Source organism: Solanum tuberosum, unplaced genomic scaffold (assembly GCF_000226075.1).
Source record: "Solanum tuberosum cultivar DM 1-3 516 R44 unplaced genomic scaffold, SolTub_3.0 scf00053, whole genome shotgun sequence".
Classification (NCBI taxonomy): Eukaryota; Viridiplantae; Streptophyta; class Magnoliopsida; order Solanales; family Solanaceae; genus Solanum; species Solanum tuberosum.
In genome coordinates this window covers 367,618-377,627 of record NW_006238979.1, presented here as the reverse complement: position 1 = coordinate 377,627, position 10,010 = coordinate 367,618, and the positions used below count along the sequence as shown (strand labels likewise).

Genomic DNA, 10,010 nt, shown 5'->3' with positions numbered 1-10,010 from the left:
CTTTGTTGTGATGACCAAAATACAACAAGTTGGTCCTTGTTGTCCCGTTTGGAATGATTATCTCGATGTATGCATATCGCGTCAAATTATTGGATAAGTCATATATTTGTTTTGAAAGCATTTTCTTATTGGTTAAACCGAAAACCGAACCGTTAAAGACCTAAAACCGATAAACCGAAAACCGATAACAAATATCTTATTGGTTTGGTTATCGGTTTAGCATATTTAAAAACCGAAAACCGATAAACCGAACCGAACCGACCGATACACACCCCTACGGCCACCTATACCACTCTCCATATATGATCCAATTTACTCGGATCACCCGTAAACTATATTTGCTCCTTCAATTCCGTTTAGGTACCAGCAGCTGCTGTAGCTAATCCTGATAATTCTCCACTTTCTTCTTTCCAGTGTCACACATATTAAGCCAACAACCTTCAAACAAACTATCATCCATGAAGAGTGGTGACAAGCTTGAAAGTAGAATATGATGCTTTGATGAAAAATGGTACCAGGAGACTCTACGAAGAATGTTGTGGACTGCAAATAGTTGTATCACGATTAAAAGAAAAACAGATGGCAAAGGGGTTCACTCTGCGCCGCGCTCTCCCTGGCTTTGATTTTCATCAAACCTTCAGTCCTGACATCAAGCCAACAACAATGCGACTTGTATTATCCATACAAATGACAATTCATCAACTCGACATCAACAATGCTTTTCTACAAGGACAGATTGTTTACTCCTCTATTTGAGGGGTGCCATTTTAACCTTGTCATTGAACTTCCATTAGTGATTCTTCTAATTTTCACAATGTCAGTTTTTCTTTGGAACTAATAATAGCACTTCTCTAAAATCTAAATAATTACGCCTTTCAGGATATGTAACACCAACTTGTTTTAAAAATAAAGGAGAAGATAAATTTCTGAATAGTAAAATAACCATCATTTCAAAAGATTCAGAAAAGATTATATGAGCTGTTGCTCATAAAGTTATTGCAAGTGACATCATAAATCAAGTCTGCAATTTATTCAAACACTTGAAGAAACATAAATTTCTAAACAGTAAGTTTGGTAGCCAGTAACAATCATTTCAAATTTCCAGAAAAACTAATGAGCTTTTGCTTATAGACATTACAAGTCAATGTTGAAATTTATTCAAATGTATGTGCCATTTACTTCTTGCTGAAAGTCCCCCTAGCTGATGCCATGCTCCGTCTTTCTGTTTACAAGCCTAAAATGAATAGTTTTTTTCTTTTTGGTAACCAGGACAAGTATAATACTAACAAATATGGTGAAACAGGAAAATGGCACCGGATAAGAGTCAATGAGATGATCTTGTGTCCCAATCTGGAGGTTGTATAGTAACTCTGAACGCATAATTAGCCATATCTTCATGTTGTGTTGTTTGAAATTCCTCAATTGGCAACAGACCAGCTGCACCAGTTTACTTCAATGTTTTCTAGAGATGCAACATCCTCAAAATGACGAGGGATTTTCTCAAGACACCAAACGTTCAAGCTTTAGGAAAAGCATCATCACACTGCAAAGTTGAGGTTGTCATATTTTAAGTATTTGAGTTCAGGAAAGTCGGAATCTTTCACTTCCCATTCATCCCCTTCAAAGGCTCTGAAAAGTAACTTTAGAACTGTCAAAATTTGGGTCCAAGGTAGACGAAAATTTGACAAAGTCAATTCCCTCAGTTTTGAGGGGAAATTGAATTCGTGAGGATGTTTAGCTGGATAACTGTAGGAAAACAGCTTCAGAGATTCAAGCTGATGTAGAAAGTCTAATCTAGGAAAACGAACAATGCTTCCTTTAGTTGAATAACCCAATAATCCCTCAACTATGCATCTCAGCTTTCTCAAATTTGGCATGCTTCTCAATATCTTCACCAGAGGAGAGACATGGAGTGGAAAAGTTCTCCAAATTAACTAATTGTGACTCACACATGTTATCGTGCAGACTGAATGAAGCACGACTATTTACATGTACATGCCTCAATTTAAACATCTTGAAAAGTGAACAAGGTAACTTCAACACTCTATGCAATCCGTTAACCACAAAAGTTTCAAGATTCCAAAGATCAGCCACGGATGAAGGAATAGAATCAGTAGTTATTCGAACAGCCAAGTACCTCATATGAATTAGAGATTTTAAATTCATTGGGAAAGGTATCACCGATGTTGATGGATTCCAAATTCAACACCTTAACAAGTTTGAATATGTTAAAGATGAAGGAGATATCTCGTGCCATTGCAGGGTAATAATCATCACTGCTGGCATTGTATAGCAAAGAACGAACACTTGATCCAGCCCGCTGCCACTGAGCAATGTCATCTATATGGACAGGCGGTATACCTCGTGCTTTTCAGGATAAGAAATGGAATCCACACCATGGTCTCTGTTCAAACAAAAAACATGAAAATGAGAATTGTGATGAAGGTTATCATAGTAAAATCGATATACTTTATTGTACCTATATATCCAGAACAGGAAATTATCTTGTTTGGCCTTTTCCACACAGAATTGATGCAACAAATCATGAACACGTCAAGTTTTCAATTTTTCATTGGATCTCTTCTCCATATCCGTTACCAAATTTCTTCTAATAAGATTTTTCAAGTAATCTCAGGCAGCATCTTCTGATACTTTTTCCTTACTGTCTTCAACAATTCCTTCTGCTAACCACACTCGTGACAATTTTGAGACTGGAATATCCTTGCCCCTAAAAAATCCTCCAAAATAGAGAAAACACGGTTTTAGATGGTTTGGTAAATTCTTGTAACTGAATCCAATTATAGACATGCTCTCTTCTGAGCTCCCAATGTTGTGTGAACTAAGACTTTCTTCTACTTCTTTCCAGCAATCTGCTATCTTCTTTTTCTCTTTGAGAACACCAGCTACTAAGACAATAGAGAGAGGCAGAACCTCCACACCTTTTCGCTATTCGTAATCCCACATCTCCAAGTTTGGATGGGAAGCTTTGCCCATGAAACAACTCCCCCTGTAGTAACTTCCAACTCTCTTCGTCTGTGAGTAAACGCAGACGATGGGGCTTGCTGTTACATTTAGCATAATGGGAAACCTCATACAGCCTCGTTGTAAGAATAATTCTACTCCTATTCTGAGAACCTTGAAACCACATGTTCAAATAGTCCCATGCTGTTGTATCCCACTCATCATCACTGAGAATTAAGAATCTCTTGGTCAATAAAACATGACGCAGCTCAGTAGCTAACTGATCATCTCCTTTTTTGGTGCGATCAGCAGGCTCAAGAACATCATTCAAAATACTAAGCAACAAATCTCTCCATGAATATACTTGAGTCACATGGCGCATAGCACGAACATCAAAGTGAGAGACAACTGTGGGGTCATTGTACGTAAATCTTCTTTGCAAGGGTGGTTTTGCCATTTCCAGGCATACCAAACATCGAGATAACATCTAGCTAATGCGATCCTCCAAGAAGCTGCTTCTTTAATTTGTCCATCACATCTTGAAAACCCACCATTTCTTCATTTGCTCCTGAAGTATTAGCTGATAATGATGGCACAATATAAGCAGAGCCTTTTGCAACTCGGTTGACATCAATCTTCTCTCTTTTTAGGTTCTCACAACATCTTTATTGACAAGCTAAATATTCTCAACAACTTCGGATATCCAATAAGCTTTGTACATCTGTGAGTAAGAACAGGCCAAGCAAGTGTCAATGACATACTCGGCTTCGTATGCCATTTCAGTAGCACTGATTATAAGACCACAAATTTCATCATTCTCATCATAGGTTTCTTCCGTATGATTGAAAAAAGATCTTAGAATCAATAATCCTTCCTTGACTAATACAATCTGAGGCTTCAGTTTGGTAATTAGGTCAAGCTTAGAATGTAACAGCTCCTCCAACTTTCCCAAGAAACAGTTGAGAAATCCTAATCCATTGGTCTTGGGGAAGTTAAGCCCTGTCACCACTGACAGAGAAGAAAATGACATACTTTTCCCTATAGGCAACATTTTGAACACGTTCCATAAGGTCTTTGAGTTCTGTATGCATATTGCACGGCTTTAAAATATCGGCAAGAAACTCCAGTTTCTCTTGAGCTACTGGGATTTGATTCCTCACGACTAGGATCACGTCATCCCAAGATTGCAGATGGTTCAGAATGTCCAATAACATGTTGATAAAACATTTCAGATCTGTCACAGTAATATAGGAGGCGGATTCATCCAGCAACTGAAAGCATAGTTCTCTAATCTCTGCATTAACAGACTTGGTCTCTTTTAGGAAATCGGATAATGAAAGACTCATATCCCTAGAGCTGCTTCCATCCACGAAACTTTCATAACTACAAGTACTAATTAATGTTGCCTTGTGGGCAGCCACTTCAGCATGCATTAAGAGACCATCTGATTTGTTAAGCTCTATCGTCTGTTGCCCAAGAAGATCAATGAGAAAGATTCTAAAGAAAATAAGCTCTTCATAAGCATTTTCCACCAGATTCAGAAATTCAGTTTCAAGAATGGCTTTGTGCTTTAGTTGATCCGTCAACTTCCCCTCACACCTGATTAGCATGAAAGCCACAGTTAAAAGTTGAAGCAAAAGATTGACCTTCCAACTCTTGTTGCTTTGTGAAGAATCCTCATATGATAAATGGATAGCAGCTTCGGCCTTAATCGCTAAAGTTCCAATTTCCCACAAGAGATTATTTTACTTCTTGCATTCAATGTACTGAATTGGGGGATCACTAAGGAGTGTTACCAAGAGCAGCAAACTGTGGTAAAACCCTTTGAGCTTATCTGAATCAGTAAGTTTTAGATCAGCTTCATCCTTTAGTAGCAGATTTTCGAAAATATATTCATGAAACCTTAGCAAAACCTCATCCGTCTTCGGGATATCAGAAGAGGATTTCAACTTTGTGAAATAAGAATCAATGGCCCCAAAGTAAGTAGGAAGAAAGTTTAGCGGATATATCACATGATGATCTGGTGTTGATGATGCAGAAAAGGATGGACAAATCTGCCGAATCGCTGCCTTAATAAACTTTAACTTAAGAAACAATTGAAAGTGCAAGAGATTAATTTTGTTCATCAATTCTCTTTCCTCTGAATCATGAGAAAGAGAAGTAATGAATGAGTGTGCTTCAGTGGCCACATATAGAACTAAGGGCAATACAATGTGATGCATCTACCTCGATAAACTTGGTCTCCTGTAGGAAATCAGATATTTCCCCTGTGCTGCTTCCTTCCACAAAACTTTCATAAGTGCTAATTAATGTTGCCTTGTGGGCAGCCACTTCAGCATGCATTCAGAGATCATCTGATTTGTCTAGCTTTGTTGTGTGTTGCCTGAGAAGATCCATGAGAAAGCCTCTAAGGAAACTAATCTCTTCATGAGCATTTGCCGCAAGATCCAAATATTCAGTTTCAAGAATAGCTTTGTGCTTTAGGTGATCCATCAACCTCCCCTCATACTTGATTAGCTTGAAAGACACAGTCAAAAGTTGAAGCAAGATATTGACTTTCCTACATTTGCTTCGGTCCAAAGCATCCTCATACGATAAACGGATAGCAGCTTCGGCCTGAATCGCTAAAGTTCCAATCTTATTCAAGAGATCATTTTGCTTCTTGCATTCAATGTACTGAATTAGGGGATCAACAAGAAGTGTTACCAAGGGCAGCAACCTGTGGTAAAACCTTTTAACTTTATCTGTATCAGTAAGTTCCAGATCTGCTTCAACTTTTAGTAGCAGATTTTCAAAAATATATTCATGAAACCCCATGAAAACCTCATCCATCGTCGGGCTACCAGAGGAGGCCGATGTCTTTATGGATTTCAGCATGGTGAAATAAGAACTGATGGCCTCAACATAAGTAGGAAGAAAGTTCAATGGATATATCACAGGAAGAACTGGTGTTGATGATACAGAAATGAAGGGACAAATTTGTCGAATTGCTTTTCTAATAAACTTAAATATAAGATGTAACTGAAAATGCAAGAGATTAATTTTCCTGGCTAATTCTCATCCTCTGGATCACGAGAAAGAGAATTAGTGAATGACTCTATTTCGGTGGTCACAGATAAAACTAAGGTCAAGACATCAGTTAGCTGAATCTGCACTTTGCACTGCTCCAATGAATCCATGACGAACGTTATCATTGAAGTCAATTCTTCCTGAAAACAGTCCATCTGGGACTTTGGTAACCTTAGTTTCTGAAATAGACTGATCTCTACCTTGAGATAATTAAACTTCATTGCAAAGGAAGAAACATATGGTCTACTTCAGCAATACTGTTCTCCAAATCCATGTCACAAGGAGTAGATTGCAATTGCTGCCTCTATGGCCAGAACTTCCAGAAATGAGAGCAATGAACTCAAGTCTTGTCGTTGAATGTCTTTGTGGTGAATTGGAGCAATTCAAATCTATCGGAAAAAGCAACCTTCAAGCTGGCATCATGACTTTTCAGCTTTTCCAGAACGTATCTGATAGACTTAGTAAACTTCTGAGCAAGATCAAGATCATGTGATAGATTCTTAAGACCACCATGCATCAGTGGAGCTTTTGGAACTGACGAATGTGATGCTTTCAGGACACTGATATAAAGCTTCCTCCATTCAGGCCTAATAGGATTTATCCTTTCCAGCAATTTTGAAATCTTGGACTCGAAGTCAGGACCAGGATTCACATCATGTCTATCCCAAATAGGACACTCGGGCGCTGACACATGTGCTGAGTACTGGTCATACGTCTCACAACACAAGATAGATAGGTAAGCTGCAGTTTCAGATATATCCTCAGCAAGGGTGAAGAGATCCTTCATTTTCTCATGTTCAATATTGCACCGACTCCCAGATGTTTGAACTCTACTAAACGAATTGCATAGCTCGTCAGATAAATAACAGCATGGCAATTATGTGTGACGCGGTTCACCATATCCATAGTGATCATACGGGTAGATGATGATGTTGACTGCTTGGAAGGATTGATTCGCTCAGCAATAATCTCAGGTTTAATCATTTTCAGCACCTCTGAAATCATTTTGACTGTCTCACTTGTCAGGCCTTGATTCTTCAAAAGACCAAGTATCTCCCAAAAGCCATCACAGACTTCATCGATTAAGGGATTAAGCTGTGCACATACCCAATTCTGAGAGTTTACCTTCTCCAGGCCATAGAGATAACACTGTAAATTATTTAGTAGATTACTAGCATATTCCAACTGATCCCTGGTCGATCTATCTAAGTGCCCCGTCTCTACACAATCTTCGATAGTTTTTACTACTTCACAGCAAGAATACTTGGCCATCTAATAGCTTATTCGTGATAAGATCCTGCAAGTAACAAAGAATGAACTTCCTCAGAGCATGCGGTTTGACACAAACGTATTTTACAGATTCTCCACATTCATTCTAAATGCCTTGTTTTGAATCAAGAATTTATATTATTTATCATTTTGGCTTAAAAACAAAGAATGAACTTTATCATTTTGGCTTATAAATCAATTTCCTCTTAAGGGAGAAAAAAAAGTATACGTGGTTTAAAATGAGTTTGTCAAAAGTTTAGGTAGCCAGCCAACTAAGATAATGAGCTACAAAGATTCCGGCAACAGGTGGATTAGTTTAATCTGTAGATTCCAGCAACAGGTGGATTAGTTTAATCTGTCCACAATGCAAGAATTATTGCTCCAGGTTTGGCTTTCCCATCCTATTTCTTGTTTTTTTCCGTTTTAGAATTAATCCAAAACAATGTTTTGCACATACTAATTCTTATTGGTATATCATTCCAAAACAATACTTGCATATAGGAATTCAACTAAAAAGTAAATCATTTTAAAAATTATATTGAATTTCACTACAACAAGGCATCTAAGTACTTTTTTATGGTGCATGATTTCTTACAATAAGAATAACAAGATACCTAGCGAAATTCCACTAAGTCGGGTCTGGGGAGGGTAGAGTATATCAGACCTTACCACTACCTCGTGGAAGTAGAGACGCTGTTTTGGAAAAACCCCCGGCTTAAGTGTGACAAACCGAAGTAATAGAAGAAGAAAATGACGAAGAAACCAATGAAGAAAGCACAGTAGTGAAATAAGTAAAGCAATATACAGTCGACAATAGAAGCAATAAAAACAAAATAGTATGGTAATCAAAACCCAATAAACAACATAAGACGATAGACACCACAAGCAAGAACTACAAGTGTACGACTAGTACTACGATAGGTACTAACATGCCTAAACACTCGCAGGAAAGACAACACTCTATCCCTACTAACCTTCTACCCTAATAGGCGACCTCCACTCCTTCCTATCAAGAGTCATGTCCTTAATAATATGAAGTTGCGCAATGTTCTGTCTAAACACTCTCCTTAATACTTTTTCAGCCTATCTCTAGTTCTCTACATCTCCGTGTACCCCCTACAACCAGCCTCTCGCACCTCCTCACTGGGGAATCTGCATACCTTCTCTTCACATGCCCAAACTATCTCAGTCTCACTTCCCTCATATTTTCCACCACCGAGGTCACTCCCACCTTCTCTCGAAAAACCTTATTTCTAATCTTATAACTCCTAGTGTTCCCACACATCAATCTCAACATCCTCATCTCTGCAACATACATCTTCTCAACATGTGAGTTTTTTGACTAGCTAGCACTCAGTCCATACAATAAGGACAGTCTAATCACCACTCTGTAGAACTTACCTTTAAGTTTAGGTGGTACCATCTAATCATACAAGCCTCCAGAGGCTAGCCTCCATTTCATCCATGCCTCCCCAATATGATGTGTGATATCATCATTGATGTCCCCACTTCCCTGGATTACAGACCCAAGATATTTAAAAATTTTCTCTCTTAAGAATAGTTTGTATATGAAGCCTTACTTTCACGTCTGCTTCATCCAGTGCAACATTGAATTTTGCACTCCAAATAGTCCGTTTTGATCCTGCTCAAATTGAACCCATTGGACTCCAGAGACCTAGCATTAACTTTGTTCCCTGTCTCATTAATCAGTACTATGTCGTACAAAAATAACATACACCATGGGAACTCATATTGAATAGACCGCGTCAACTCATCCATCACCAAGACAAATAGGAAAGGGTTAAAGATTGATACCTGGTGTAGCCCCATTTCAACTGGGAAGTGCTCTGAGTCTCCTCCCACCATTCTAACCCGAGTCTTGGCTCCATTGTACATATCCTTTATCACCCTAATATAAACCATCAGGACACCTCTAGCCTCCTAGCACCTCTATATCTCTCGGAACTTTGTCATATGTTTTTTCAAGGTCAATGAACACCATATATAGGTCCATCTTCTCTTTGCTATATTTCTCCACTAGTCTCCGCACAAGATGGATGACTTTAATAGTTGATCATACCAATATGAATCCACTAAAAATGGGCACTCTTCTACTTACCTTCATCTCCACCACTCTCTCCCAAATCTTTATAGTGTTGCTTAGCAATTTGATACCACTTTAATTGTTACAGTCTTGGATATAACTCTTGTTCTTGTACAATGGAATCATATTACTCTACCTCCACTCGTCGAACATTTTTTCCATCTTAAAAATAGCATTAAACAACCTAGTTAACATTTCATACCTATCTAGCCTATGCTCTTCCAAAATTCCACCGGAATCTCATCATGTCCGGTCACTCTTCCCTTGCTCATCTTACTAATAGAATATTTAACCTCCTTAACCCTAAAACACCTACAATATCCAATGTCCCGATGCCTTTCATGTTAGCGCAAGTTTTAATAATAATCAATTGTCCATGATTGCAGGATAGCAAATCATCAAAAAGGAAAGAATCAAGGAGGCCTCAAAGCTGGATACTCACTAAAGTCAAGATTTCTAAAAATGGGAACCATATCTTCGAACATCTAATTAGAGAAATCAACTAAAATCAAGGTATCAATGAAAATGCAAAACTCAAGCCTAATGAATCAAGGAAATTTTGATTAGAAAGAGAAGATTTGAATATCATCAGAAAGGGAAAAGAAGA

The 10,010-nt window shown here is 38.2% G+C and overlaps 1 pseudogene; it reads right to left on the bottom strand.

Annotated features, from left to right (window-relative positions):
• Nucleotides 1–1,196: 1,196 nt before the first annotated feature.
• LOC102603022 (putative late blight resistance protein homolog R1B-16) lies at nt 1,197–6,817 on the bottom strand (annotated as a pseudogene).
• Nucleotides 6,818–10,010: the final 3,193 nt, after the last annotated feature.